This window comes from Sus scrofa, chromosome 11, assembly GCF_054392235.1.
Source record: "Sus scrofa isolate SSC_HxYL_T2T_F1_AM1 chromosome 11, Sscrofa_HxYL_maternal_Yorkshire_Landrace_v2.0, whole genome shotgun sequence".
Taxonomy (NCBI): Eukaryota; Metazoa; Chordata; class Mammalia; order Artiodactyla; family Suidae; genus Sus; species Sus scrofa.
In genome coordinates, this window is record NC_139393.1 from 20,604,984 (window position 1) to 20,630,287 (window position 25,304).

The 25,304-nt window shown below is 38.0% G+C and overlaps 1 long non-coding RNA gene across 1 annotated transcript in view; it reads right to left on the minus strand.

The window, feature by feature from the left end:
* Window positions 1–1,803: 1,803 nt before the first annotated feature.
* LOC106505291 (uncharacterized) overlaps window positions 1,804–25,304 on the minus strand; it is a 400,457-nt gene continuing 376,956 nt past the window's right edge. The window contains exons 8-10 of the long non-coding RNA XR_014819487.1: window positions 14,698–14,735; window positions 14,473–14,592; window positions 1,804–3,360 (exon numbers count right to left, since the gene is read on the minus strand). This is a non-coding gene — a long non-coding RNA (uncharacterized LOC106505291). The remainder of the gene's footprint in view (window positions 3,361–14,472; window positions 14,593–14,697; window positions 14,736–25,304) is intronic.

Below are 25,304 nucleotides of genomic sequence, written 5' to 3' on the forward strand. Positions count from 1 at the left end.
TTGTTTGAAAAGAGTATCCACTCCACCAATGTTTACTTTGGCACCTTTACCAAAAATCAATTGACTATTAGGTCTTATATCTGGGCTCTCAATTTTATTCTCTCTCTACGCCTTTATGCCAGTACCATACTGTTTTGATTACTGCAACTTTACAGTGAGTTGTAAAATTGAGAATTGAAAGTCCTTCAACTTTATTCTTTTTGTTTTTTTCAAAATTGTTATGCATAATCTGGGTTCTTCACATTTCTATAAATATTAGGATTGGCTCCTCAATTGCTGTTCCCTAGTGTTCCCTGTTCCCTAGTGGCTCAGTGGGTTAACGATCTGGTGTTGCCACTGCTGTGGCTTGGGTTGCTCCTATGGTGTGGGCTCAGTCCCTGGGCATGAAACTTCAGTGGGCACAGCCAAAAAATATTTCCTGCTGGCGTTTTGAAAGGTTTTGTGTTGAATCAATTTAGGGAGATTGTTTCCTCTTTCTTAAGCCTGGCTGGCCCTGGGTTCAAATAGATCTACATGTACTTGGCCAACTAATTGATACTTGGCCCCTTTTGGGTTTTATCATTGGTAGGACAGAGTGTGAAATCTTTCTTGGAAGAAAGTCTCATCTTTCAATTACTGATTCACCCTGCTTTAGTCACGTACCAACTTGGCAAGAGTAGCCATCCATTCTGCCTTGTTTTCCAGCTGGTCCCTTTCCCATGTCTGCTCAGCATTGTCCAGGCTTAGAGCTTCAAACCCACTTGGCCATTCTCCTATTTTGGCTTCATGCCCCATTCACTTTCAGACTCTTCACTCTGCTTTCCTCTATCTCTCAAGAGGACAGCATGGCTCTAAGGCCTGTGATTCAGAGTCCCTCCACAGGACTGTAAACACTGGACTCTCTGGAGTCTTGTCAGTTTCAGAAGATGTGGCTTCTCTTCCTGACCCTGTCACATATGGACCAGGTGACCATGGGCTGGTTATTAACCCCCTAAATTAGGTTTCTGATCTTAAAATGGGAATATTGATAACCTTCCCAACCAGTTTTTGAGAGGTGAAGTAGGTAACACGTAAGAAAGTTAATTAAAAGCAGCAAAATACATTAGTATAGATTGTATGTTCGTAAACCATATGAATAGTATAAGTTTAAAATTTACACTTTTCTTCTCACCTAGGTTATATGATATCCCTATATTTCTGTGGTATCTAACACATTATGAGGTACATAGAAGGGGCTCCATAAATATTTTAGTTGCAATAATAAAAATCTATGAAGTAGTTAGAATAATAGTTTGGACCTGAGATAGGATCATAAAACTTGTGTGAGCACGTGTGTGTGTGTGTGTGTGTGTAAGAAAGACAGACACAGAGAGAGACAGACAGAAAGACCTGTCCCAGTTAACATAGTTAACATCTTAAGAGACCAGAGTCTTGTGGAACAAATACTGTACAGTGAGTGTTAAAATGAAGCATGAAAAAACCTGAAGCTTAAACCTGGAGAGAGTCATGTATTAAAGCTTTTTTTTTCTTTTTTTTAGGGCTGCACTTGCGGCATATGGAAGTTCTCAAAGGGTCACATCAGAGCTGTAGCTGCTGGCCTATGGCACAGCCATACCAATGTGGGATCCAAGGCTTGACTGTGAAATACACCACAGTTCATGGCAATGAACCCACTGAGCCAGGCCAGGGATCGAACCTGCATCCTCATGGATACTAGTCGGATTTGTTTCCACTGCGCCACAACAGGAACTCCCATGTTGGGGGGTAGGGTTAAAGATAGTTGTCTCCCCACCCCGGCTCCCACCAAACAAAGAACAGTCTTCATAAACATCAAAAAGAACCATTCTTCGACTTTACTTCATGCTTCTTCAGAAACACAAAAGGGCATACAGCAGGAGGCAGAGGGGAAGGCTAGAACAAGACATCCGTTCTAATCTCAACCTCATCACCCAGGGTCTGCTTGGGTTGAAATCATTATAGTCATGACACCCTAATTTCTAAGATTCCATCAGAGATGACACCTGAGTCCAGGTGCATGTCGCCATGTGCGGGGACCTCCTGTGAATTCCCGCAGGACTTCCTTGTTCTCTCATCCTTTGCTCATATCCAGACAGAGGTGGATTCTGGAGTTCTGCCTGCCTGGCTCCGTTCCCACTCGCTGGGCTGTTGGGAAGTCCTGCCTGACCTAGCGTTACATGCTCTGCTGTCTCTCACGGGGCTCGGTCTGACAGTGCTCATTTTGTTGAGTTGAGCCCCGGACAGTCTTCTCTCCCTCATCTCTTTTCTTCCCACAGAACTGAGTTTACTTGCCTTCCCTCATCACATGTATGTGTTCAACCCATGCACAGGCCAGGTAGGGGGTTACAAACAAATTAATTAAAATATGCAGAGTGTTTTACACTTTACAAACTGATTCTTTTAAGGTGGTTAACTCTAGGCCCCTGCTATTTACCACCTTTCCTGAAATATTCTCTTGCTTAGAAGCCTTGTGATCTTCAACTTCAAAGAGGTCCCTTAGCCTCAAAACTGTGGTGGAGAGAAAGCCAGAGTGCGTGTCCCTCCCACTCAGCCCCAATGCTCTCACATCTTTCTCCCATAAAATCCAGGGGACTTATTTTTTCTGGGAAAGTTTGGTTTCCATTAGTTACTAGGATCCAACACTGGCTAATGATGACAAGGACACATGGTGAAAGTAACCCAGCTGGGCTGCATTTTCTGGCTAATGAGTCCACTTGGGGTAGGGTGGGTGGTGACAGCTGCCAGAGCAGCCCAGAGGAGAGAGCTGCCAGGGGTCAAGGACCTGGTGGATCTGCCTCTATTGTTTTCGCAGATGACTCATGATGATGGAGGAAACAAAAGACACTCCACTTCATGGGTCCTCTCCCACTCTCCATCCCTGTCCCTGATGACACATAACATCCCTGACAGCCACAGAATTAACCGGTAACCATTTTTCCATTGATCCCTTTCATCAACTCTCCACTTCTCTCTTCTCTCCACTGACGAGACTGATGGTTCTTATATAAAACCCGTTATGAGAAAGAATAAAAATTCTTATGGGCATTCATTCTATGCATGTAGATTGAGATCCCAGGTCCATGCTAAATGCTGAGGTTATAAAGTTAAAGGACACTGTTTATCAAGAGCTTTAAAACATAGAAGATAAGACCGAAAAACAAACAAAAAAAACCCTCTGCAAAGTGGCTTAAATGTCACCACGGAGGGAAGAACCTGTGCTGTGGAGCTTGCACCTGGATCACTGAGACTATCTGCAGCAGAGGAAGGGGGGGATGATAGCGTGGGGCTCCTCGGCAGGAAGTGGTCCTGGAGATGAATCTTCATGAGAATGAGGACCAGGAGGAAAGGGAGGCAGGAATAATCCTGGGAAGAAGGAATAGCTTATATAAGTAGAATTTGTTTTTTTTTTTTTTAAATTGTTATTTCCCCAATACATTTTTTTCTACTGTACAGCATAGTGACCCAGTTACACATACATGTATACATTCTTTTTTTCTCCCATTATCATGCTCAGTCATAAGTGATTAGACACAGTTCTCAGTGCTAAAAAGCAGGATCTCATTGCTAATCCATTCCAAAGGCAATAGTTTGTATCCATTAACCCCAAGCTCCCAATCCATCCTACTCCCTCCCTCTCCCCACCAGGCAGCCACAAGCCTATTCTCCAAGTCCATGATTTTCTTTTCTGTGGAGAGGTTCATTTGTGCCTTATATTAGATTCCAGATATACAAGATATCATATGGTTTTCGTCTTTCTCGTTCTGACTGACTTCACTCAGTGTGAGAGTCTCTAGTTTCATCCATGTTGCTGCAAATGGCATTATTTTGTCCTTTTTTGTGGCTGAGTAGTATTCCATTGTGTATATATACCACATCTTCCTAATCCAATCATGCGTCGATGGACACTTGGGTTGTTTCCATGTCTTGGCTATTGTGAATAGAGCTGCAATGAACATGAAGATGCATGTGTCTTTTTTAAGGAAAGTTTGGTCTGGATATATGCCCAAGAGTGGGGTTGCTGGGTCATATGGTAGATCTATATATAGATTTCTAAGGTACCTCCATACTGTTTTCCATGGTGGTTGTACCAGCTTACATTCCCACCAACAGTGCAGGAGGCTTCCCTTTTCTCTACCCCCTCCAGCATTTGTTATTTGTGGACTTATTAATGATGGTCTTTTGAAATATTTTTTCAGATTTTACCTACTGTGTCAAATTTCTAGAATAGTATCATTAAAAGACACCTCTCTAGATCTTTGGGATCCCTCCAGTCAAATTTAATTTGCTGTTCAAAGCAAAAGTCAAGATGATTAGTCTTACCTGAGGTTTTATATCTATTTCTGTTGGGAGGAAATAAATACATCCTTTGTGGAAAAATTGTCCGGCAACTAAGAGCTCCATGATAGCAAGTTATAGGAAATAAAGATTCTTATTTCTCCATACAAACTCTATCTCAGAATCATGGCAGGAATTAGGACAAGATTATTTTCAGTGATCTGAGATGGAAGACCTCCCTTGAGAGGCAGGAGAGATTGAGAACATGGAACTCTAGCTGTGCTAACTTCATGATTTTGATCAGGTACCCTTCCTGTACCTCAGTTTCCTCATTTGTGAAATGAATATGCCAACAGCTCTTATCCCATAAGGTTGTTTTGGGGAATTGATACAGCCATGCATGAAAAGTGCTTCAAATAGTTCCTATTCCATGGTCAGTGCTCCATGTGTGTTACTATTACTATATGAGCATGATGCTATTTTGTTTGTATGTTGCAATATATTTCTTAAACTTTCTCATGTTTGAGATCAGTTAGCTATTTGGGTCGCAGTGTCTTTAAGAACCAGTGTTTTGTTTTCTGAATGGAGTGTGTATGTATCTGTGTGTTTGTGTACATGTGTACACCTGTGCCCTCACACCACATCATATAGAACTAGTAAATTATTTTTACTTGCCCACACCTAAGGTCAACGCCATCTTGCATGTTCATTGAAATAATACCAAGTATCATATAATGGCACTGGCATCATTAGGTGCAAATCTAAATTCCTTCCCCCAAACCAAGCCTGAAACATATGAGAGCTAAGATTTCTAACACACAGAGCAACCAAGCATACTGTTTGCAAATACATATTTCCTTTGCTTTTGTTGGTCCTTTGCTTATAATAGTCCCTTGAAATTGGGAATAAACCCCATGCCTATATGAGAAAACTGAAGAGCAAAGCAGTTAAGTGACTTAAAACTGAGGTCTATAACTCAGCAGTGGCAAAGCCAGGACAGTTGAGTCAGGAGCCCTTGCTCTTAGACCAGAGCTTTCCTTCCTTAACCACGCTGTGCCTTTAATTCCAGTGCATGAGAGAGATGCCCAGGGAGACAACTTGTCACCAAGAAGCTGTAACATTTCCCTCAAACCAACCATGTGTTCTAGTTCCCATGGTCAGAAGTCTAGGATGAGTTTCACTGGGTTAAATCAAGGTATCAATAGGACTTAGTTCTTTCTGGAGATGGTAAAGAAGGATCTGTTTCCCTGCCTCTTTCAGCTTCTGGAAGCCGCCCACACTCCTTGGTCCCTGGCCCTGCATCCCTCCACACCTCTGTGTCTATCGTTGTATTGCTTTTCCTGACTCTGACCCTCCTCTCGCTCTCTCACATGGGGCTCCCTGTGATTACATTCAGCTGACCTAGATACTCCAGGATGATCCTCCACTCAGTGCTAAATTTAATCACTTCTCCTAAGTCCCTTTCACCATGCCAGGTTTCATAGTAATAGGCTCTAGAATTATGATGTGGCCATTTGTGGGCAGCATCATCTTGCCCACCACAATGCAGATTCTCCTGGTGTCCATCCCTGAATCTGTTACATGGAAGGGGTCAGTAATGGTTTTGGTGACTTGAGATGATGATGGTGCCAATAACTGTTTATTGTTCAGAAAATTTTGAGACAAGATGAAGTGTATGGTTGAATACAACCTAAAAATTTATGTGGAAAAGGGATGCTTCATACACCTTCCGTTAGAGAAGATGGAGGTGAAGAATTTGCTTCCAGGAACTGCCAATAATTATAAATGAACTGGGAAGTTTGAGTTATTGTCATTCTCTGGTTTAGAACCTCAGGTGCCCAAAGTGTGATGCAAAATATGAATCCCTAAAACATGTCATTGTCATTTTATTGAAACCCCAAACTCAGAACCATTATTTTATATGCTTAGTCCCCGCTGAGTTTTCAGACCATGTACCTGTGCTCATTCATTCCTCAGCCATTGACAGAGATTTATGGGAACTTCCCTACATGACTGCCTGTATTCTTACTGCTAAGAGATTTAAAAGTGCACTTGTATGGGCACCACGGTGAATATGTTTGGCAATTAGTGTGTTAGACATTCAGTTGAATAATGAGGAACTCGTGTGTTCCAAACTCTGTTATAAATTGTAAAGATACGAGACCAACTAAGTTCCTGCAACCAAAACAGAAGAACTTGGATTCTGGTGGAAGTAGACAATAAACAAACAAGCAAACATAAGATAATTAGGTAGAATGGCAACTAGAGGGTTGACGAAAGAATGTTTGATTTGAGCCCTCAATTATATGCACTTGTGAATTTGCATTTCTGAATTTAGGATGCTGATGATTGGCTCTAAGTTATAAATTAGGGGAAGTGTTTGTAGCTTCAATACAATAGGCCATTCTTTTCAATCAATTCCCTATTCACAAAGCACGTAATTTGTATAGGTTCTCAATGACTTCAATCACCCATTCACCTTTCAGAGAAAAGAATTACAAATTCATAAATCTTGTGCTTAGATAGAATTTATGGCTATATATTTTTTTCAGCCCAACTCTCAGATGTTTGATCCCTACCAAATTACATATTCTGATTTACAGTGCAAGTTTCTATGGGTCACTCTTTCCTAGTTTGTCCTCTCTTCGGTCTCTTTTAAACTAAGCAGTTGCCCATCAAGCCTTTTTTTTTTTTTTTTTTTTTTTCTGTCTTTTTAGGGCAGAACCCATGGCATATAGAGGTTCCCAGGCTAGGGGTCTAATCAGAGCTACAGCTGCTATCCTACATCACACCCGCAGCAATGTGGGATCTGAGCTGCATCTGCAACTACACCATAGCTCACGGCAACCGGATCCTTAACCCACTGAGCGAGGCTGGGAATGGAACCCACAACCTCGTGGTTCCTAATCAGATTCGTTTCCGCTGCACCACGGCGGGAACTCCCCATCAAGGCTTTTGAGCCAAACTTTCCTGGGAACACTGATAAAACTATTCATTAGCTAATGGATTCTTAAGGTAATTGAATTGAATTTCCCTTATCCAATCCAAGTACAAAGGTAGAACATTTTTCTTCACATTTTTCTTCCAGGATCCCAGATCTCACATCAAAATGATAAGCTGCCTGTAAACATAGCTATTGCTCAAGTTCCTCTTTGTCTGTTTGATTCTTTGGCTCAATCAGACATATAAGTAGGTCTGTATTAGACATTGGTCTGTTTGGGTAGCAAGGAAGAAGGAAAAAGGAAAAAAGAAAGAAAAGAAAATGCAAAGAAGAAGATAGGAAGGAAGAACGGGAGAGAAAAAGGGAAAAGAAAGTGTCTTTTACATTTTGAACTTATCTGAGCATTATCAAGTTTTAGGATATATCAGCATTTATTTACCAATCTGCTTTGCTCAGAAACTTAGATTTCCTTCAAGGGCTGAGAGCAATGTTACCTTCATATAAACTAATCTACATTCACATAAACAGTGGGTAGGAAAAAAATCCTTCATATTATATATTTAAACAAATGTTTTTTTTTTCCACCACCTCATTACTTTTTCTGAAAAATGACATGAGATAAAAAATAATTTTGAGGTATATAGCAATTCTGCCCCAATCAGAAATTCCCCTCAGAGAAAAGTACATGCACGCACTCTCTCAGCAACTTTAACAACTTCTCAGTGTCTGAGAATTCTGATTCATTTCTGAATCCTGAGGGGAATATTGTAGAGAAAGGAGGAATTCCACCTAAGAGAATGAAGCAGAGAGTGGGAAAGGATGAAAGTTTCATTTTTTTCCCAAAAGAAAGAAACCCTTGAGTGGGAGTGAGAGGAAGGAGAAGCAAGAAAGTGAACTTGGAGACCACTGTGGGATGGATGGTGGGTCGAATCTGAGAACTGTCAAAGGAGAGTCTTCAAAGCAGGATCACTCAGGCAGAGACCAGGAACCTGGGGGCAGCACAGAGGATCAGATCAGCTACAGCTTTTCTGTGTGTATAATTAAAATAGGGCACACACGAACCTATCTGCAGAACAGAAACAGACTCAGAGACTTAGAAAACAGATTTCTGGTTTCTAGGGGGGAGGGGGAGAGAGTGGGATGGACTGGGAGGTTGGGGTTAATAGATACAGACTATCACGTTTGGAATGGATAAGCAATGAGGTCCTGCTGGACAGCACAGGGAAGTATATCTAATATCTTGGGATAGAACATGATGGAAAGTAATATGAGAAAAAGAGTGTACATAGATGTATGAATAGGTCACTATGCTGAACAGCAGAAATGGACACAGCATTGTAAATCAACTATACTTTAATAAAAACAACAACAAAATAACAACAAAAAACAAGGTGAATTTACCAGCACGCACTGAAGCTACAGGGAAAAGAAATGCTTAACTTTTCAAGGATCAGGGGTTACTGTGGACCTAAATTAACAGTACAGTAGCTTTCATACAAGAATGGAAACAGTGCATCTGGTTGATGCCTGTGGGATTTCCACCTTGCTCCTGATCTCCTGCCATCTCCTACAGAAAGGTCCGTCTTTTCCAGACAGTTTCTATATCAAGAAAACTGCTCACATTGCAAAGGTTCAGCTTGATGAATATTCAAAAAGTGAATACACCCATGTAACTGCCACCACGATCCCAAGAAATGGAATATTAGCAGCACTCCCAATAACCCGTGTGCCCCTTGCTCAGTCAAGATTCTTCCCCCAGGAAAGTAAACACTGGCCTGTCTTCTATTGCCACTGGTTATTTTTGACTGTTTTTAAACTTCATATAAGTGGAATTATACAGTACATACTACTTGATGTCTGTCTGCTTTCACTCAGTATCTCTGTTAATGAAATTATCCATCCATGCACCAATAAATCATTCATTCCCATTGCCATATTACATGGTATAATTACATGTTTATGATTACATTTAGGTTGCATATTAGTGTCATTAAGAATAGTGCTGCTGTGAACATCATTGTATATTATTTAGTGAACAAATATACATACATACATACTTTAGGAATGTATGTAGGGTCACTAGGCATTGGGGCAGCTTTGGTGAATACTGTCAACCACTTATATGCTCAGAGCATAAAAGAGTTCCATTTGGTGTATTGGGAATATCTGCTATTGTTAAGTCTTTAATTTTAGCCATTTTGGTGGTTAGTAAATCACCATAATTTTAAATTCTATTTCCATAATCACTTATGAGTTTGAGGACTTTTTCATAATCTTGTTGACTCTTTGGATATTGTTTTGGAAAGGGCCTATTCAACTTTATTGTGTATTTTTCTAATGGCCTTTTTGTTTAGATGTAGGAGTTCTTGGTATGTTCTGGAAACATGTTATCTGCTAGTTCTATGTACTGAAAATATTTTCCCTACAGCAGGGTTTGACTCTTCATTCTATTACATCTCTTGTGATAATAAGTTCTTCCTTTGAATATAATTTATCAAAACTTTTCCTTAGCATTTGGCCTTTTTCTGACATAAAATCTTCCCCATCCCAAGGTCATGAAAATATCTTCACCCCTACCACGTGTCAGACCCCCAAATCAATTCCTGGTAACACACATATGCAAATCTTTTGCCTACTTTGTCTTGGGTTGTCTCTTTGCTTGTTTTAAATTAAAGGATTTTTCATATATTTGAAATATATTTTGCAAATATTTTCCCCCATCTGTGACTTGCCTTTTCATTTCCTTAACTTTGTCTTTTGAAGAACAAATTTTTTTAAGATGTTGATAAGATCCAATTTGTTGATCTTTTTATAGTTTGAGTTTTTCATGTCATGTTTAAGAAATTATTGCCAAGAACAAAATCACTAAGATTTTCTCCTATGTTTTCTTCTGGAATTTTATAATTTTCACTCTTATGTGTAGATCTGTTATTTGAATTTTTTTTAATATTGATAGAGGTAAGCCTTGAGGTTCATATTTCCGCATATGGATAATCTAGTTCTTTTAGCACAATTTATTGAAAGGGTTATCCTTTCATGGCTGAATTGCCTTGAGACATTTGTCTAAAACAAATTGATCACATATTTGTTCATCTATTTCTGGATTTTGTATTTATCCCATGGATTATTTTTTTTTATCATTGCCACACTGATTACTATGGCTTTACAGTGAATAAATCAGACAGTGTAAGTCATCTAGCTTTTTTCTTTTTCAGAGTTGTTTTGGCTATTCTAGTGTTTTCCATTTTCTTTATAAATTTTATTTTTTAATTATTTTTTTATTTTTTCCATTATAGTTGGTTTACAGTGTTCTGTCAATTTTCTACTGTAGAGCAAATTGACCCAGTCAGACATACATATATACATTGTTTTCTCACAGTATCCTTCATCATGCTCTGTCATAAGTGACTAGATATAGTTCCCAGTGCTATACAGCAGGATCTCATTGCTTATCCATTCCAAAGGCAATAGTTTGCATCTATTAACCCCAGATTCCTATAAATTTTAGAATAAGTTTGGCAATTAAAAAAAAAAGTCTCCGTCAGAATGGCCATCATTAACAACCCAACAAATAACACATGCTAGAGAGGGTGTGGAGAAGAGAGCTCTCCTTCACTATTGGTGGGACTGTAAATTGGTACAATCACTATGGAAAACGGTATGGAGGTACCTCAGAAAACTAAATATAGAACTACCGTATGACCCAGCAATCCCACTCCTGGGCATCCATCCAGACACAACTTTCATTGAATCACCCCTATGTTCATTGCAGCACTATTCATAATAGCCAAGACATGGAAGCAACCTAAATGTCCATTGACAGATGAATGGTTAAGAAAATGTGGTACATATACACAATGGAATACTACTCAGCCATAAAAAAGAACAAAATTATGCCATTTGCAGCAACATGGATGGAACCAGAGACTCTTCTACTAAGTAAGTCAGAAAGAGAAAGACAAATACCATATGATATCACTTGTATCTGAAATCTAATAAAGCCACAAATGAACCTATCTACAGAAAAGAAACTCATGGACTTGAACAGATTTGTGGTTGCCAAGGGGGAAGGGGAGAGAGTGGGATGGACTGGGATTTTGGGGTTAGTAGATACAAACTATTTCATTTGGAGTGGATAAGCAATGACATCCTGCTGTATAGCACAGGGAACTATATTTAGTCACTTGTTACGGAACATGATGGAGGATAATGTGACAAAAAGAATATATATATATGTGTGTATATATGTGTGTGTGTGTATATATATATGTATATATATATGTGTGTGTGTGTGTATGTATATATATATATATATATATATATATTTGTATATGACTGGGTCACCTTGCTGTATAGTGGAAGTTGACAGAACAGTGGAGGATAATGTGACAAAAAGAATGTGTATATATATATATATATATATATATATGACTGGGTCACCTTGCTATACAGTGGAAGTTGACAGAACATTGTAAATCAACTATAATAGAAAAATTAAAATCTTACAAGAAAAAAGCCTGCTGAGATTGTGATTGTGTCGATTCTGTAGATCAGTTTGGGGTGACCTGCCATATTTACAACATATGTCTTCTAGTCCATAAGTACCTCTTAACTTGTATAGTTTTTCTTATATTACTCTCACCAGTGTTTTATAGTTTTCACCATAGGAATCTTGGGCATCTTTTGTCAGATTCATTCCTAAGTATATTATAGTTTTAGATGCTGTGATATTTATTACTTCAAAAATTCAATTTCCCCTTGTTTGTTACTAGACTATAGAGAGATCATTGTGTTTGTGTATTGACCTAGAATTCTACAAACTTGCCAAAATCACTATTTCAGGTAGCTTTATTTTGTGTATTTTGGGGACTTTTATATGTACATGATCATATTATCTATAAAGACAGTTTCCTTTTAAATTTTTTATTTCTTTATTACAATAGCCAAAACATCAAGATCAATGGTGAGAGGAGGCATTCTTGCTCTTCTCCCTAGTATTATGGGGGGAAATAGTCAGCTTTTATGATTAAGTGTGATATTACTTGTAGCTTTTCATAAATCCCCTTTATCAGGGCATTTTGTGGATTTTCCTTTCATTCCTAGTTTCTGAGAGATCTTTTTAAAAGTTGTGAATGATTATTGAACTTTATACAATGTATTGACTTTGAGTTGGTCAGATTTATTTTTAGTCTGTTAATGTGTAAAATACATCAGTTGATTTTAAACACTGAACCAATTTGCATCCCTGGGATAAATCCCACTTGGAAGCAATATGATATTTTTTATATATTTCTAGATTCAACATGTTAATATTTTCTTAAGGGTTTATATATCTATGTTCAGAAGGGATGTTATTCTACAGTTTTCTTAAAATATCTTTGTCTAATTTTGGTACAGAGATAACACTGACCTCATAAAATATGCTGGGCACTATCCTCTCTTACTCTGTTTCCTGGAACTGGCTGTGAATCCTATGTTTCTCAAGAAAATTTGTCTATTTCTTCTGCGTTGTTGAGTTTATAGACATAAAGTTATTTGTAATATTTTCTTAATATATTTTTAAATGTCTGGAGGATTCAGGGTGGTATGTCCTCTTTTAGTCCCAATTTTGGTAATTTGTATCTTTTCTCTCTCTCCTTTTTTCCTGTTTGTGTAGAGCTGCATCAAGATTACAGATCTTTTCAATGAACCAGGTTTTTGAATCCTTAGTTTTCTCCCTTATTTTCTATGTTCAAGTTTATTCATACATCTTTTATCTCTCATTTTCTTCTGTTTGATTTGTGAATGACCTGAAAGAGGGTATCTGGCTTTTCACTGTGACCACTGGCCTACATGCAAATTGAGTGAGCACAGAGCCAGAGGAAAACAGTTTTCTTCTCAAACGGTTTGGTTAGATATTCTTCAGGGTCCTGGATGACTATTCTTTTAATGCTCTGTGAAAAGAGATTCAGATTGGGGAAGAAATTCCCGTTAGTGTTTTTTTGGTGACTGAAGCTGGCAATTTGAGAGAACGTGAAAGAGGATTCTTTGTCTGATTTGAGAAGCAAACATAAGCTCTGATACTTTTGCCCAGAACTAAGAATTAAGAGCTCAAAGTTGTAATCCCTCACCTGGTTCTACTGGGAACTGAAATCTCCAATGAAGCTCCATAGGCCTCAATTTCTTGGCCAAGAAAGTAAATCTAATGATAAAGGTGCTGTGCCCTGAGATACAAAATGGATTAAAAGTATCCCATTTTCATAGGAAAAAGAAACAAAAAAATTCTTCAGAATTCACCTACGGCACATGTATGGGCATCTCCAGTCAAATTTTTTTTCTCAACCCTTTTTTCCCCAGAGACTTGAAGTTCTTAAGTAGTGCAAATTAAAGGTATTTATATAAGTGCCTTAAGCAGGCTTCATACTTCTGTTTCTCCAACAGATAAAGAGAGAGAATAAACAGATCTTTTCCTTTGCCTGGTGCTGGTATAGGTTTCATGGTTACTCCTCTGGCAAGACAGGCTTCATTGTAACGTAACCACAACAGTGCTTTTCCCAATGTCACCTAGAACTTTCTCATTTCCTTCTGTAAGTCTATTTAATTATTGGCAAAGCCAGGAATCTAGAAATCCATTTGTTGCCAAAACTTAGTCTCTGTCCACTGGTGCCGCATAGAAACACAGAGACAGAGTTTGGGGCGAAGGAGAAAGGAGTAGCTTTGATTGCTTTGCCAGGCAAAGGAGGCCACAGCAGACGAATGCCCTAAAGACTGTACCTTCCTTTGGGAGAGAAGAATAAAGAGGTTTTATAGTTTGGGAGTGGAAAGTTGGGCCACAGATAAGGATCAGGGTAGGTGCAAACTTGTGTTCTTCTGCATTGCTAGCATCAGGCGGTCCTGGAACACGTTAAGATGCTTGCATTGTGACTTTCTTTCCCGAATGAAGAATGCTTCATCAAGTAGTTAACATCTTCCATTTGTTGGGAGTTTTTAGAACTCAAAGATAATTGTTAAGTGTATCCCTTGAGGAGGAACCAGAACCCTGCCCCCAAGGCTACACTAGTGTTTCTTGACTGCTCCTCCCTTGTCTCTGCATCCCCTCCCTTCCCTGATAAGCAACCATTTGAAGCTACCCTTTGAAAATCAGGGAAGGTCCTGGAAGCTGAATAAGGCGTATTTCCTAGAAACAAGAAATGAGGGACATAGAAAGGCTTTTGTGCCCAGGGTCCCCAGAGGGCCCTGACTGGGTTTACTCTTACAAGTGACATGGAGATGTGGCTTACTTTGCTGAGTGCAGTTAATGAGAAAATACGATGTCTTGACTCCTTGCAGAGCTCTCCGTGGTTTCAGCAGATCCTTAACCATCTTGGTGGCTCTATCGGGAGAAAGGTGGGAATGGTTCTCTGAGGAGCAGGACACACACAAAAGAGGTGAACAAGGTAACATTCGGATAGCATTTCAAGTAAAGCCTGGTTTTAGAAGGTTCTTTCAAAAGTGTGAAAAAGTACCTGGAATAGAATAGATGTGCTGTAAGTATGAGCTGAATCTGAAATAGAGCCGAATAATCAGTCAACATGCAGACACCTCCGAGTTGGGCAAACTTCAAGTACAGTAAATGGACGTAAAAAGAAAACCACTTATTACAGTTTTAGTCTTAGCCTAACATAAATCTTTACGTGCTGAAGGTTCTGGCTTCCACGGAGGAGTATTTTCACTAATTCTTCAAAGCTTACTGATAGTTCTACAATCTACTCTTTGTGCTAAATGTGGACATTCCTCAAAGGTCTCTTCTTGGCCTCTGGTTATCCATCTCTGCAATATTTTCTTCCACTGAGACCACTCCTCTCATGCTTTTATTGATGACAGTGGTCACAAAACCAGTCGGATGGGAAAATTTTCGTAAGAAGGCTCAGAGGACAACTGAGCCATGGGGGACATGTCCTTGGAGGAGCTGAGTGGCTTGGATACTACTGTGCCTTATCAAGGGCTCAAGGAAATTTGGGAAGGCTGCCCCAAAACATCAACTTGGACCCAAGTAGCCATGTTTCCCATCATAGGATGTGAAGACATGGGTTAGTAGTCACAACCCAATACCTCTTGTATTGGGCCAAGCAATCTCACATTTTTTTTAAAAAAATGCATATTTTCCACTTGTAACCTAAACAAGTATATGGGATCATTCTCGCTGAAGTTTCTTGAGATAGAGGCTCTAATAGGGCCAGATTTTTATCCCCAGTACCTAGCAAAGTGCCTGGCATACAAGTAGGAGCTAACTAAATGAAAGTCAAAGTCCCACAGGCTCTTTATACTTTTGCAGAAGGAGATTTTGTGCTAATTTGAAACTACTGAGTCTGAACTGTGCTGGATGATGTCACCATCTCTAGACCCCAGGGAGAGTTAAGCCTGATGTCACAGCATACCTCCTCAGTTCTCAGCTCGATGATGACCAATGCTCTCTGATTTTTGGACCCCAAAACTTCACTTATCAGTCTCTGGCCCAGGCCTTTAGGAGCTTCTCTCTTCCTAAATAAAACCATTTCACTGTCTTCACTTATTCAGTCAACCCCCCATATGGAATTTTATGTTGTTGTCTTATTTTGCTATTCTTTATCAAGTTTAGAAACACTGGCTTTACCTGTCATTGGGCAATCATTTGGACTTTATATGTGGTGCTAAGCATCCCAGAATGAACAAGCACCTGATTTCCAGGATTATGGTCACCCTACTAGACCACAACACAGGCCCTTTTGTGTGGCAGGAACACTGAAAGGTCTATCCTCAGATGGGATGTTTTTGTGTTTGCACGTGACATGCCTCCTAATTTCAGGGCCATTTTGGAAAACATGATTCATAATAAAAATAATTTCTCAAAGCTTTATGATTTGGGCAAAGGTCAAAACAGCCCCCTCCCTTTCCTGCGTACATGCCACACTGCCCCTGGCTCTTTTGAAAAGCGTGGTTGAGATGATGGAGTTCCTTTGCTGAAAAAGCCCCTAAGACTATCTTATCAAAAGGCTGTCCATTCATACTGGTGGTCAAGATCTTTTATAATCTGCACCCAAATGACTTTTCTAACCCTCAACACCACCTTCTATTTGTCCCAAACTATGCCATTTCTCAAATATTCTGTGTAGTTTCAGATATTGAAGCCTGTGCTCCTGCTCTTTCTCCAAAGAAGAATATACTCTCCACCCCTATTCTCCACCCATCCAGTAACTCAACCTAGCCTTCAGGACTCAGTTATAGTTCACATGCTCTACAAAGACCTCTGTAGAGGTAAGAATTGCTTTCTCTTCCCTTTGAGTCTCCATGGCTTGGTGCTTATGCCCCTATTTCACATTTATCATAATCTAATGTATGATAATTGCCTATATCCCTCTTTTTTCAACAAAATTATGAGCTATTTGTGCACAAAAATAACAGTTTATGCATTTGGTATCTTGTTGCCTAGGCCAGAACCTTTAGTTAACAAAGAACAGCCATTAATTAGTTGATTTTAATCAACTGTTCATCATTATTTTATTAACAAGATTTGTTAAGCCTATGGAATGACAGTTCTGAAATTAAATTTGAATCTCAACTGGACTTATTCTATGGCAATTCCTTTTTAAAAGTGTATAAACAGTGTAGGGCTCTTGCATTATTTTAAGAGTGCCTCTTTTACCTTCCAATTAATTTTTTCCAGCCAACATTAGCAAGTTGTTTGTAATTTAGAGAAAAGACACTAGAGGGTCAAGAGAAACATTCCAAATGCAATACTTTACTGTAAGAAATACTGGCTTAAATAAAGAGAAGATAAACATACTTAACAGACATCCTGGTGTTTAGACCAGTTGAGGAAAAATTTAATCAAGAGGTCAGGAGACAGCTTGATGACTCATGAATATGTAACATGAATTTCATTAAGTCTAACAACGTTGAAAAATACTGTCACAATTGAGGCATAGCTGTGGAAATGGTCTACAATATCCAAATGCCAGCTGTCAGATAGCTCTTCAACCTATGTGGTCTATCCAAACATTAATTGAGAATATATTCGAATTAAGAATCCTTGATGGAGCCACGTAACGTACCTGGCAAATAAAGTCTTGTGCTTGATTGAAAGAGCCATTTTGCCAAGGGATGAGTTGTTGAATATAAACACATATAGGATAGTATTTTGGAAACTATGGTGTGGTTGCAATAACAGCAGCAAAGGAAGAACAATTACAGACTCTTGATATTACCCTAACTCTCCCAAAAGACTTAATCTGGGAGTCAGGCGATGGGAAAGGAGCAAGGGGAAGTTGATTGATTGATTTTTTTTCACTCACTTGTCATTGCACTGAATGTGATGCAAGTTCATGACCTTTGTTCCCTTTCCAACTTGCTTTGTGTAGCTGGACATTCAATGGTGATTGAAGTGGGGTGTTTCATACCATTTGCAGCTTTCATGGGTCATCATCTTTGAACTGATTTCCTCTGGCTTTTTATTTCCTGTATTTAAATCGTGACTTCAGAAATGTCCCTCTCATCATACTAAGGAGATTTCTGAGTCACTGCCTCTTCAAATTTTTCTTCTGCCTTATCTTAGACATCTCCTGTAAACCAATCTTAGTAAGGTGAAGTGTTTTTTAGCAAGAATGATGTGGCTGTAACAGTGTCAGCCCACCCACCAGAGGTTATTTGTGTGGTCCTCCAGTTAACCCCTTCTTCATTCACTCTTTTACATGCTTCCTTCAAAAGTCAGATGATTAGTAGAAAAAGAATCCACCCAGAGGGAGGAGGTCTTGGCGATGGGTAGGATAAATGAGGAGGCAGGGTGAGTGGGGGAGAGAAGTTAGAAAATGAAGAGGTTAGCACCTCAGTTACATCTCTGTGTTTTCCTTGTTTGAGGATTACCTCAAAAAATATTTAAAAAAAAAATTTTTAGTGGAGTATAATTGTTGTGTTTCAGGTGTACTGCAGAATGAATCAGTTATACATATACACATATCCATTCATTTGCAAATTCTTTCCCCAAATAGTTTATTACAGAGTTTTGAGTAGATTTCCCTGTGCTATGCAGCAGGTTCTTGTTACTTATCTATATTATACACAGTAGTGTGTGTTTGTTCATCCCCAAATCCTAATTTATCCCTCCCCTCAATGTTCCCTTTTCAAGAAATTTGATATATTTTTTAGCCCTATACTTAACATTGGATTCCATCCTTCTAATATCCATGTTTACTGAAACAACAGCAGATTTTACACATTCTATTTAATATTAAATAAAACCGAAGTTCCTTGAGAAAAGTTTCAAAGTGCTTTATGATAAAGAATTGTAATAACAGAATATTGAAAATAGTGGGGAAATGCTAATTAATAATCATCATCATAATAGTAATAGTAAAGCAGTTTTTCTTTATACCACTAAGAACAATTCACTGGTAGAAGACAGTAGGAGTGAGAGGTACCTACTCTTGTCACTGATGTATTTCTCAGCAAGTTACTTCCCTGTTGTCTCTTACTGCTTCTAATTCTGATGAGGATGATTCATTAAGACCCTCTTGATTGTGAGGGATTTCAGGCCAAACTGTAACATAAGTTAACATAACGTTAACGTAAGTTAATGCTGAAAAAAGGCAACTTTTTGGAAGGACCTTGGGCATCCCAGCTGGGCACCATGAAGAGAATCACCACCGAGGACTTGGTGCGAAACAAGGAATACCTTGAACCACTGTTCTCAGCCCTGCTTCTCTTCACAGATACGCCACAATCCTCTAAGCATAGGTCACCCTATCTGCTCCCTCATCTTAATGGTACAAATGACTGTTGTTTACAAACCCAGAATTTCTGTGTGTGTTTGAATCCTCCTGAAAAATAAGTATCCCTCTCTCTTTCTCTGTTCCAGTTACCATAATTACCAAGCCAAGGAAAGAGTAAATGAACTTGTCCAAATAAGTTCTGATGTTTCTTAAATCTTTCCAAGTAGCTATTTCCCAAGGCACTTAAAAGTATTTGAACTACAGACTCTCATTTATTAAGTTGTGTCCCTGATTTACATCCTCTATACACACTAACATGCTTCAAGTACCCCCCGGAACAAAGAAACTACCAGAGTAGTTGGCATTTTAATGCCATTTACCATCTGAGAGAAGCTATTTGGGGTCTGTGAACGCTAAGTATCTTAGAGCCAGAATGAACTTTGTTTTTTAGAATAAATTGATTATACGCATACATACATACACACACACTTTTCAGATTCTTTCCCCATATAGGCTATCACACAGTATTAAATAAATTATTGAATAGATTTCCCTGTGCTATACAGTAGGTTCTTGTTACTTATGAATTTTGTATATAGTAGTATATATATATGCCAATCCCAGCCGCCCCATTTATCTGTCCCCCCAGTATTTCTCTTTTGGTAACCATATGTTTGGTTCTGAAATCTTTGGGTCTGTTTCTGTTTTGTGAATACGTTCTTTTGTATCATTTTTATTAGATTCCACACATAAGTGATATTTGTCTTTCTCTGTCTGACTTACTTCACCAATATGAGAATCTCTAGAATGGCATTATTTCATTCTTTTTATGGCTGAGTAGTACTCCACTGTGTATATGTACCATATGAGAAAGAACTCTTACGGGACTGTGTTACTACTTATATCTTAAGAAATAGAGATATGACCTCTTGACAGGAGATTCTCTCTGCCTTAGAGGGATATGACTGCACCTTAGAGGTACTGGATAAGAACCTTTTGACTTCTACGTCACATTTAGAATTCCAAAATCATTCACTTTATGCTAAGTAGGTTTGTTTCTCATATGTGTGAGACATGTAACTGTACCATAATCACTTTCTCTTAATTTAAAATGAAAATTTGAAATTAAATGTTCTTTAGTTAGGAAAAAAAATGAAGTAATGCCAGCTGAAAAAAAAAAAAAAAACAGTTGGTGACTATGAATTCTCATCATAAATTCACCTGGGCCTCTTTGAAATAAGGATGACATTAAAGATGAAAGAAAATAATGTGCCCTGCTGATTTAGTGATACCATAATTTACTTGTTTATGAAATTTTTCCTTAGAGATACTAAAATTCTCAACCCCCCAAAATGCAAAATATTACTAGTGCTAAGTATACCTATCTCAACATTTCTCTGGTTGTGGTAGTAATCTTTTAAATTAAAATACCCTTAGGGAATAAATTAGTTGGCCTTTATTTAATTCCCTCTGTTTAGAACTCTAAAGTAAGGTTTAATGTTTAAGTTTCTTGTTTAGGGAGGCCCTTTCCAATGACAGGCAGCCACAGGGCTCCTCTATGTCCGTTTGCTTCTGTGCTGAGTGTCAGAGCATCTGGACCCTGAGCGGAAGGTGACCAAATGCATATGAGATGGAGAACCTGCAGTGTTTTAACTAATTCTGACTCAAGTAATGACTTACTGTTTGACAAGGAGATTCTTGAAATGTTTCCTCTTTCATATACTTACTGATACTGTTGTATGTGGTTTCCTCCCTAAGCACTTTGCTGACTTAATAGGACAACGTCAAGTTCATACTGATGCCATTTCCACCTGAGATAACTGTACTTAGGGAGAAAATAGACAGAAATAGGCAGGAGAAAAAGTCTCTGTTGGTGTTCAGCTGAGGAGTCTCCTTTAGGGTCTCTTCCAATTTGACATATTGGGGACTGAGACCAGTTTTATATATATTATATATATTTATATGTGAGTGTGTGTGTGTGTGTGTGTGTGTGTGTATTTCATGTTTCACTCCAAAGGTACACACAACATTCATGGCTTGTTATGTAAATGTTTGCTTCATAAAAATGCCTTCACGTTCTACCAACATCCAGATTAGCATTTCCATTTTTCATGGAGGAGAACTCCAACACACACAGGTGTCTGGGCTGTACCTCAGTAGCAAAGCCAAGGTCAGCATCCAATTAATCTTTTCTAATGCCCACTGGGTCTCTAACATTTTACCATGAGCTCGATGGTGTTTAGACAAAGAGAAAAGGATATAAAGAGCAGTTCCACTTTGATTTCATATTCAGTACTGGGACTGTATTACCAGTAGGTCCACCCAATGTCGTCTGTTTGGCAATATATGATTGAGAAAGATTCAACCCAAACAAAAAGTTAGATTCTTAGTCAGTTGTTTCCAAACTTTGGAATTATGAGAATCTTTTCTTAAAATAAAAAAATTATTCCTCTGAAAATTGTAACTTTTTTAGTAGCCCCCCCCCCTTAAGGACAGCTCATCTATATCAGATTTCCACTCAACACGTTTTTGTATAAAATGCTTATATTATGTGATAGGCAGGGAACTGAATAAATATAGTCTTTGCTCTCAAGAGGTTTGTGAACTGAAATGACTTTAATGCAATGAATTTACATTTTAGTAATCACAACAGCATCTACATATACTTTAAAATACAGGTGCATAGGTGTGTGAGATTGGTTAATCTATCTAAAAAACATGGGTGACATATACCCTCAGCAGATCCCTGCCTGAAGTGGTGTACCACACCTCTTGCTTCTATCCAAATTTGGTAGCCAGTTGATTCAGAATCAGAATTTACCAGCTCTGTGAACTTGGGCAAGTTTCTTAATGTCTCTGTGCCTCCCTTTCTTTCTCTTTCTCTTTTTTTCAGCTTCATTGAAGTGTAATAGACAAAACTATGATGTATTTTAAGGGTACAATGTGATGATTTAATATACCACAATTTAAACTTGTGAAAGAATTTCACAATCAGTTAATTAACACAATTCATCATCTCATTTATTTACTTCTTAGGTGAGAACACTTGAATGATACTCTCTTAACAAATTTCAATTAAACAATCATTATGGGAATCTCAACCGTAGTGAACAGGTTACACATTAGATCTTCAAAGCACATGCATCTTCTTTTTTTTATGGCCACATCTATGACATAGGGAAATTCCTGGGCCAGGGATTGAGCCTGAGTCTCCACTGTGATCTTCACCACAGCTGTGGCAACCCCAGATCCTTTAAGCCACTGTGCTGGACCAGGGATCCAACACATACCTCTGCAATGACCCAAGTCTGTGCAGTCAGATTCTTAACACACTGCACCACAGCGTATTTATCTTATAAGTGAAATTTTGTATCTTTTTACTAACTTTTCCCCATTTCCCCTACCCTCCCAATCCCTGGTAATCAGCATTCTTTCTGCTTCTCCAAGTTTGCCTATTTTATATTCCACATATAATGAAATAATACAGTATTTGTCTTTCTGTGACTAGCTTATTTCAAATAGTGTGACACCCTTCAGGTCTGTTCGTGTTTTCACACATGGTAGAGTTTCTTTCTTATTTAAGACAAAATAATATTCCATCATGCATGACATCATGCATGTGTGTGTTTGTGTGTGTGTCATGTTTTCTTTTTCCAATCATTCACTGATGGACATCTAGGTTGTTTCCATACTTAGGCTACTGTGAATAATGGTGCAGTGAATATGGGAGCGCAGAAAACTCTTCCAGGTAATGATTTCATATCTTTTTGGATATATACCCGGAAGTAAGAGTGCTAGATCCTATGTTAGCTCTATTTTTAATTTCTTGAGGAAACTCCATACTGTTTTCCAAAGAGGCTGTACCAGTTTACATTCCCACCAACAGTATTCAAGTATTCCCTTTATCTACATCTATCCTCACTATTATTTGTTATCTCTTACTATTTTCATAATAGCCATCCTAACAGGTGTGAAGCGATATTTCATTGTGGTTTTAATTTGCATTTCCCTGATGATTAATGATGTTGAGCACCGTTCCATGTACCTTTTGGCTATCTGTATGTCTTCTTTGGAAAATGTTAAGACCTGCATTGGTTTATAATTTTTTTTTTATTATTCAGTGATATGAGCTGCCTGTATATTTTGAATATTAATCCCTTATCAGATATGTGGTTTTCTCCCATTCCATAGGTACTCTTTATGTTCTGTTGATAGTTTCCAATGAAACCTTTCTGTTTCATTGATCTGTATGTCTGTTTTTATGCCAATATCAAACTGTTTTGATTACTGTAGCTTTTTAATATAGTTTGAAAGCAGGAAGCATGACGCATCAGGCTTTGTTCTTAAGATTTCTTTGGCTATTCAGGGTCATTTGTAGTTCCATATAAATTTTAGGCTTATTTTCCCTATTCCTGTGAAAAGTGCCATTGGGATTTTTATGGGGATTACATTGAATCTGTGGCTCAATTTGGGTAGTGTGGATATTTAAACATATGAATTCTTCCAATCTATGAACACAGAATATCTATTTACTTATGTCTTCTTCAATGTCTTTCATCAATATATAGCTGGCCTCATGTATCCACAGGTTCTGAATCTGATCAAGAGACAAATGAATCTACAGATATGGAACCCATGGATATGGAGGGCCAATTGTACTATGACATTTTATACAAGAGATTTGAGTATCTGCAAGTTTTGGAATCCTTGAGGGTCCCTTGTGGACACTGAGGGGTGACTGTATTATAGTTTCCAGTCTACAGATCTCTCACTTCCTTGGTTAAATTAATGTCATTTTATTATTTTTGATGCTGTTGTAAATGGGATTATTAATTTATTTCATACTTCACTGTTGGCCTATAGCAATTTTTAAAATTTTTATTGTTGATTTATAATGTTCCTTCAATTTCTGCTGTACAGCTGAGTGAGTGACCAAGTCATGCATATATACATAGATTCTTTTTTTAAAAAATACTATTTCCATTCATGTTTTAACCCAAGAGATTGGACATAGTTGCCTGTGCTATACATAGGACTCCACTGTGCATCCATTCTAAATATAATAGTTTGCATCTACCAACCCCAAACTCCCCCTCCATCCCACTCCCTCTCCTCTGGCAACCATGAGTCTGCTCTCCATGTCCATGATCTGTTTCTGTTTATAGTAATTTTTTAATTCTTAATTTGTATCCTGCAACTTTACTGAATAGTTTATTAGTTGTAACAGGTTTTTTTTTTTTTTTTGGTGTAGTCTTGAGGTTTTCTGTAGCATGCCATGCAAACAGGGACAACTTTCTTTTTTTAATTTGATGCCTTTTATTTCTTTTTATTGCCTGACAGCTCTGGCTAGGACTTCCAGTACGTTGTTCTCTTTTTTGTTGAGAGTATTAATCATGAAATGATGTTGAATTATGTGAAATTCTTTGTCTTCTGATGAAATGATCATACGATTTTTATCCTTAATTTTGTTAACCTGGTATATCAAATTGATTGATTTTTCATATGTCAAACCAGCTTTGCATCTCAGGAATAAATCTCACTTGATTATAGACTATAATTATTTTTATGTATTGTTGAAATCCATTTGCCAATATTTTATTAAGTATTTTTGTATTCACATTCATCATTTTTTGTAGTGTCCTTTTCTATCTTTGGAATTAGGATAATGATGGCCCCCTAAACAGAGTTTAGAGTTGTTCCTTTGTCTTCTGTTTTTTTGGAAGAATTAGAGAAGGATTGGTATTAATTCTTCTTTAAATGTTTGGTAGAGTCCACCAGTGAAGCTATCTGGTCCTGGACTTTTCTTTGTTGGGAAGTGTTGACTACAGATTCAATCTCCTTACTAGTAATTAGTGCTTTCAAATTTTCCATCATGATTCAGTCTTGGTAGGTAGTATGTTTCTATCCAATGTATTAACACATAATTTTCATAGCAGTTTCTTATGATCCTTAGCATTTCTTTTCTTACCTGTGGTAATGTCACCTCTTCCACTTTTTTAATTATGAAAAGCAGATGATTTAATTTTAGATTTTTAATATAATAATTTACTTAATTGGATTTGATTCCCTTTTAGTCATCTTGAAGTATCACTTGCCATTTGCAGCAACATGGATGAACTAGAGACTCTCATACTAAGTGAAGTAAGTCAGAAAGAGAAAGACAAATACCATATGATATCACTTATATCTAGAATCTAATATATGGCACAAATGAACTTCTTTCATTTCTGATTTTCAGTCTTTTTCCTTTTTTCTTAGTCTAAAGATTTACCTGTTGTACATCTTTTCAAAAAACCAACTCATTTTAGATTCCACATATAAGTGATATCATATGGTATTTGTCTTTCTCTTTATGACTTACTTCACTTAGTATGAGAATCTCTTCTATA